Source organism: Podarcis bocagei (genome assembly GCF_964188305.1).
Source record: "Podarcis bocagei genome assembly, chromosome: 12".
NCBI lineage: Eukaryota > Metazoa > Chordata > Lepidosauria > Squamata > Lacertidae > Podarcis > Podarcis bocagei.
Window position 1 is genome coordinate 25427475 of NC_138137.1, and position 6680 is coordinate 25434154.

Here is a 6680-nt window from a genome sequence, read left to right on the forward strand (position 1 = left end):
AGCTGGTACAGAATACAGTTGCTCGGATGCTCCCAGAAGTCAGGTAGTAGAATATATGTAAAATAAAAATAAGAATGAGCAGCCAGTACTCCTATATTGATAAAAGTGTCATGGGTGCCAGCACAAAATGGGTGTTATGGATAGCAAAAGGTAAAAGGTAAAGGACCCCTGGACGGTTAAGTCCAGTCAAAGGCGACTATGGGGTTGTGGCGCTCATTTCGCTTTCAGGCTGAGGGAGCCGGCGTTTGTCTGCAGACAGCTTTCCAGGTCTTGTGTCCAGCATGACTAAACTGCTTCTGGCACAACAGAACACCGAGACGGAAACCAGAGTGCCCAGAAACGCCGTTTACCTTCCCGCCACAGTGGTATCTATTTATCTACTTGCACTTGTGTGCTTTTGAACTGCTAGGTTGGCAGGAGCTGGGGCAGAGCAACAGAAGCTCACTGCGCTGCGGGGCTTCGAACCACCGACCTTCTGATCGGCAATCCCAAGAGACTCTGTGGTTTAGACCAAAGCGCCACCCGTGTCCTACCAGTAGCAAAAGAATAGGTCTCACACTCTGTATCAGTGAATACTGTCACAACACAACACAACACACGCTCACGCTCACGCTCTCTCTCTCTCTCTCTCTCTCTCTCACACACACACACACACGTATGTGTGCATATCACACAACTGTCCCATTTTGGCTCCCGTGCTCTAGCTGTCAGTTGGCTCACACCAGAGTGTGTGGGGTGGGGGTGGGGGAAGGGAAGCAATTTCTGCGTTGGCCTGAGGCTTCACCGCTCTTCTTCCTCCTTCCTTTCACAGTGCTTCTGGAAGCTGGCTGGCTTCCGGAAGTTCACCTGCAGCACCGAAAGAGGAGGCTGTGCAGGCCAGCATGGCTTCTCCCAAGGCCACAGAAGAGGAGGCTGTGGACAAAGATACGAGGCAGGGAGCGATGGAGGGGGCGAGGAAGCTAGTGAGCAGGCAGTGATGAACAAGCAAGAAAGCAGACGAGAGAGGAGCTGGTGAGGGAGCAAGTGATGGGAGCAGCAGGATGGTGGTGGTGCGGTGCCCGAATTTGTCCTCCCCAAATGTTGGTGTGGGTGTGTATCAATGCAACACCTATACCAGAGGGTCTTCCAGATGCCGATGAACCCCATCAGCTCCATTCAGCAGGGCCAATGGCCAAGGATGATGGGAAACACATTTTGAAGACTGTCTTATTTAAAGGTGCTTTTAATTGGAATGTGTGGCGATCTGTGTTGTTTTAATGCTTTACTGTATGGATGTATTCAATCTGGGTAGTGGTTTTTCAGTAGGCGTGTGACGAGCTTCATAGCATTGCAGTATGTTTTATTTTGCCATGATTTTATTTTGATGCTCCCAGCCTTGGGAGTGCTTCCCCTGAAAGGTGTCATCCAAATCCTGAAATAAAGAGATAATATATGAGATATTGGGCTCTGGGCTACTGTCTTTGAGGACTACTCTTTTTAAAAAATACCCCTCCTTCTGCAACTATTTATCATGCAGTAAGCACATTATCAAAATCCAGTCCTTCCATTTTTCTGAGGTAGAACAAACATATATACTCATTACTAGGGAAGGGGGCTTACAAACACATTCCTTCATATTAATGATTATCCTCACAATGAGCCATATGGAGATGTGCAAAGGCTGTTAATATGTTCTCAAAAGGATGCAGACAAAAACAGATGCTTAGCGGCAATAAATTTTTTGGGTACATTTTCTTCATTCTGTGTGTGTGCTCTCCCCCTCCCCCCAAATTCTTTTTGCTCAACATTAAGACTTTCCTCGGCCCTGTTATTTATTGCACCCGCTGTTGCTAGGTTCCTGGGAGGGCAAAATCGAAAGCGATGTGGCACTCCATTCTCTTGAAGAGGGCTTTTCAAAACCAGAAAATATGTGATTTTTCATTTCATTTTATTTTTTTAGAAAGTTGTGAATCTGCTTTGGACAGGCTAAACATTTATGGTAAAGGTAAAGGTAAAGGTAAAGGGACCCCTGACCATTAGGTCCAGTCGTGGCTGACTCTGGGGTTGCGGCGCTCATCTCTCTTTATTGGCCGAGGGAGCCGGCATAGAGTTTACCAAATGGAGCATATTCTTATGGGAAATGGTAGAGAAGAATGACATTAGATTCTTGATTTTTTTTTCCAGCTGGTGTCAGACATAAACCTGTTGAGTTACCTCCTCAGCATGAAGGCAAAATGTGAATGACCATTACGGATCAAGAACCCAACAGTTTTCATATCTGCTTAAAATCACCACAGCCGCTTTACTTTTCGCTGAAAGCAGTTCAAACACCCATCCAAGTGTCACTGAGCAATATGTCATCAAGTAATGTACTGTACATGCATGTCACGCATGAACCAGTCATTGAAGATCCTGTGGGATGTAACATAAGTAGTTAAGTACAACACTTCCTGTTTGCCTAGAGCGGACATGCAGGGTGTGTGTTACCCCAGGACTTCCTGTCACACCTGGTCTGGAGTTTCCTTCCCCTGCGCGTGACCAGTTAGGTGGGCGTGACCCTGGAGACCCCATAAAAGGGCTGGTCATGCAGCCATCTTCCTTTCTTCTTCTTGCTGTTCTTCTGCTGATACTGTTATATTTTGCTGTCTGCTTCCTTTATTTTGCTGTCCAACAACATCTGCAAGGCCCCACCGTTCCCCATCCAAATTAGCCACGTGTCAAACTCTAGTGGAGACAAGTGGCTAATTTGGATGGGCAATGGTGGGGCCTTGCAGATGTTGTTGGACAGCGACCTGCCCATTGGCTGTGCTGGCTGGGGCTGATGGGAGTTGGAGTCCAAAAACACCTGGAAGGCCATCATCCCTGATGTTAACAATTTCACTGTTAATTTAGCAGACTTGACATGCGATCGTTTCCACAGGCATGTGGTCTGGATGTGGACCACACTGTGCTGATCATTACATTACTAGACAAGTATTTTTCTTAGGCTATTCCAAACCCCACTGCACTGCATCCAAGTAAATATGCACTAGGATCAGACGACGTGACTAAAATTGGTCTAATTTTGCATCCTGCCGACATTGAGAGTCGCTAAGCAGGACATTGTAATTGGGATGGTGGTTAAGGGAAATGTCATTTTGCATTTGTAATATTTGGTGGGGGGTTTCTTAGTTTTGAAAAAAGAAAAGGAAAGGAAGGGAAGGCATGATACAGGGGAATATAAAATTATGCCTGGTACAGCAGCGAAGGAGCAGCACCAAACAAAATAATCACCCCAGGATCTTTTGATAAAGGGCAGCATGTAAGGTAAAAAGGTAAAAGGTAAAGGACCCCTGGACGGTTAAGTCCAGAAAAAGGTGGCTATGGGGTTGCAGTGCTCATCTGGCTTTCAGGCCGAGGGAGCTGGCATTTGTCCACAGACAGCTTTCCGGGTCATGTGCCCAGCATGACTAAACTGCTTCTGGTGCAACAGAACACTGTGACGGAAACCAGAGCACATGGAAATGCCATTTACCTTCCCGCTGCAGCGGTACCTATTTATCTACTTGCACTGGTGTGCTTTCAAATTGCTAGGTTTTCAGGAGCTGGGACAGAGCAACGGGAGCTCACCTTGTTGCGGGACTTCGAACTGACTGACTGTACTATTAAACCTAGGGTTTTTTGTTTTTGTGTTGTTGTTTTAAAAAAACCATTTGCCTAACCCACCAAATTTCTCCAGGAACTGATCCAGGGTGGGGGTAGGTTGTCCCCAAGGGCATCGCAGGGTGAATGGGCCTGATCCAGGGACCACAGACCAGCCTCCACATTCTCCACTGTACTCTCTTTCTATTGAAATTATAGCCTGCAATTTTACAATTCTATGATTCTAGAGTGCTCATTTCTAACTATCATCTGTGTGTGTTTACCTATATGTTTGAATGATTCCTTTCAGCAGTGTATACATATTTTAGCATATGCATCCTTTATGCAAATCAGCATCCCTTTTTTGTCCTCTCTTCTGGTGACGCTTGAGTGGCCATCCAACTAGGTGGAACCCTTAGAGAAGTCCCAGTCTCTAAACTTTGCTTAAAAGCAAATGAGAATGAATCGGGAAAGTTTCTATAATCTCAAAATGCCTTAAGCTGTGATGCGCCAATGTGCTCAGCTGCTTTCTCCATATAGAGAAGGTCAGGTGACCCTTATTTATTCCATATGCCACAAATATAGCTCATTTATATTAAGCTTCCTGGGGAATATCGTGTAATAATTGTTCTTGCAAAGTTGAGGAAGAAAAAACATAAACACGACTTCCAATTGCCCTGAACCGTCTGTGATCCACCCCATTGCTAACTGTCACACAAAATATACCATTTGCTCGCTGCTTTCTCTCTCTTTATGGAAATGTTGAAAGGAATCATTCAAAGAGCAAGGTCCCAGGTGTACAACCCTACACTCTCTGAGGCGGCTGAGTCTCGCAAAATCTTCAAGCCCACAGGTCAAATCAAGGGCTTCCAATTTCGTATTCATAGCCCTTGAGTTGCTGGCACTTACATCAGCTGACCTAGAAAAAGAATAGAAACAGACACTGCATTGTCTTCATCAGTGCTTTTTTTCCTGGGGGGATGCAGGGGTACACATACCCCTAAATATTTTGTGAATCTAGGTTTGGCCTCATTGAGGGACAGTATTTCAATGTGAGTAGGAAAATGAGAGTACCCCTAAACATTTTTTTAAAGTAAAAAAGCACTGGTCTTCATTGCAAGCAAATATATAGCTAGGTGTTGTTGTTGTTGTTGTTATTATTATTATTATTATTATTATTATTATTATTATTATTATTATTATTACTATTATTAACTAATCACCAGCTGGTCGCAGGGCAGGTTAAAACAATTTAACATTTGGAATTAAAACACTAGTTTTAATTAAAATTAATTAAAACACTGAAAACACTAGTGAACAAGCCAGACACACCATTGTGGGAAAGAAATTCAACAATTTCAGAGCTGCCACAGAGAATGCCTTCTCCTTCCCAGGCTGCCACCCCAAAACTTCTGAGGGAAGTGGAACTACCAAGAGGGTGCCCCCAAGAGGGGCGCACTTGGACCCATATAATTGGTATTAAGATAGGCTGTTAAGATTAAGATTTGGTCAAGTCCTCCTCCCCTTTGTTTTATATGTCTGCTGTATTTTGTGACCCCGCCCCTTTTCTCTTCCCTCCTATTACTGAACACATATTGTCGATTGTTTCCCTCTGAGTTGTGAGCCACTGTGACGGCCTTTCAACCAACGTGTGGGATAAACACATTTTAAATGAAACAAAAATGTTTCTACACAGAAAAATTCAAAAAAACTATGTGGGTGGGAAAAACAGAGAGCTGTAATGGAAGCTTGTAATGGAGGGAATCGGGCAATCCTCACTGCACAAGTGGCTTTTGTCTTGGGTAACTTTTCAAATAGCCTAATACAAATAAAGACCAAAGATAAGGAAAGGCTATTTTTATATGCCACAGCCAAATTATTACTTGCTAAAAACTGGAAATGGGGCATCATCCCCACTAAAGAAGATTGGTTAAGTAAACTATGTGAATTTATAGAACTGGCTAAATTAACGGCAGCCATAAGGCACCAGTCAAACCAGAAATTAAGGAAGGAATGGCAATGTTTTGAGGATTATATGAAAAAACACTGTTCCAAAGAAAATCTGTTGATATGTATAGATTGAGTATGTAAAGCTGAACTGGATCACGACATAATTAATAATACGTGAATGTCAAATAATAATAAAAAAACAATGTAAATAAGAGAATAGAATATCAAAAGATGTCAAGTTGAGGTGGAGGGAAGTCACAGCGGTGGAATTTTTATTTTATGTTTTTGTAAAGGATGGTATATTGATTGTGCATATACCGGTACTTTCTAGAAGAAACTTTATTTACAAAAAAATAATAATGACCAAAGAGAGAAAATGTGCAGCTTCTTATATTTGATAATTTAAGGTGTCAGGCTCCATTTTTTACAATGACTATTCCTGATCCCAGGCTCTGGAATAGGAGAGATACAATAGTCACAGACCTGTCAACCATTCTCTTTGATGGCAGCATCCTGCCAGGTTGGGAAGGCAGGGATAAGATGTCAACTTTCCCCAAGAAAATTCCTGAAAAGTAGGACTGATGAGTTATTCTATGTAAACCAGTGTACAAATCAAACATCAGAAATCACATGAAAGAAACGAGAAGGGGGGAAAATAGCCTCCCTCTCCCGCTGCCCCTTTAAATGACAAAACTGGAACACCTTTTGTCTTGTTTTGTGGAATGTCTTTGGCAATTTGTGCTGCATGCCTGCCTAGCTGTTGAAGGCTCATTGTCCTGTACATCACATGGTGACCCTGGTCCTTGCATTATGATCCCACAATCGCTTAGCCTGCATGGTTGTATAGACAATTACAACCCGCGTGTTGCACACTCCATTACAAAGGCGCTCATGTCTCCGCGTTCTCCTCCTATGGGTAGCACCTTTGTTATGGGCATGATTGAAAATTACCAAGTCACTGGAAGAGTCCATTAGGATAATAGGAAGAGGAGCGCTCTAGGATTGGAACTCATCAGCTTAATTTCCGATTCAGTGTTTTATGCTTTTTATGACTTGTCTCATTTGCTTCCAGTTTGGGTAGCTTCCCCACCCCCAATCGCAAAACCTGTGGGGAGAAATAAGGGCCTGGC

At 43.5% G+C, this 6680-nt stretch overlaps 1 long non-coding RNA gene across 1 annotated transcript in view; it reads right to left on the minus strand.

The window, feature by feature from the left end:
- Positions 1-1206: 1206 nt before the first annotated feature.
- LOC308570224 overlaps positions 1207-6680 on the minus strand; it is a 5813-nt gene continuing 339 nt past the window's right edge. Inside the window, exons 2-3 of the long non-coding RNA XR_014000998.1 lie at positions 4327-4519; positions 1207-1411 (exon numbers count right to left, since the gene is read on the minus strand). This is a non-coding gene — a long non-coding RNA (uncharacterized lncRNA). The remainder of the gene's footprint in view (positions 1412-4326; positions 4520-6680) is intronic.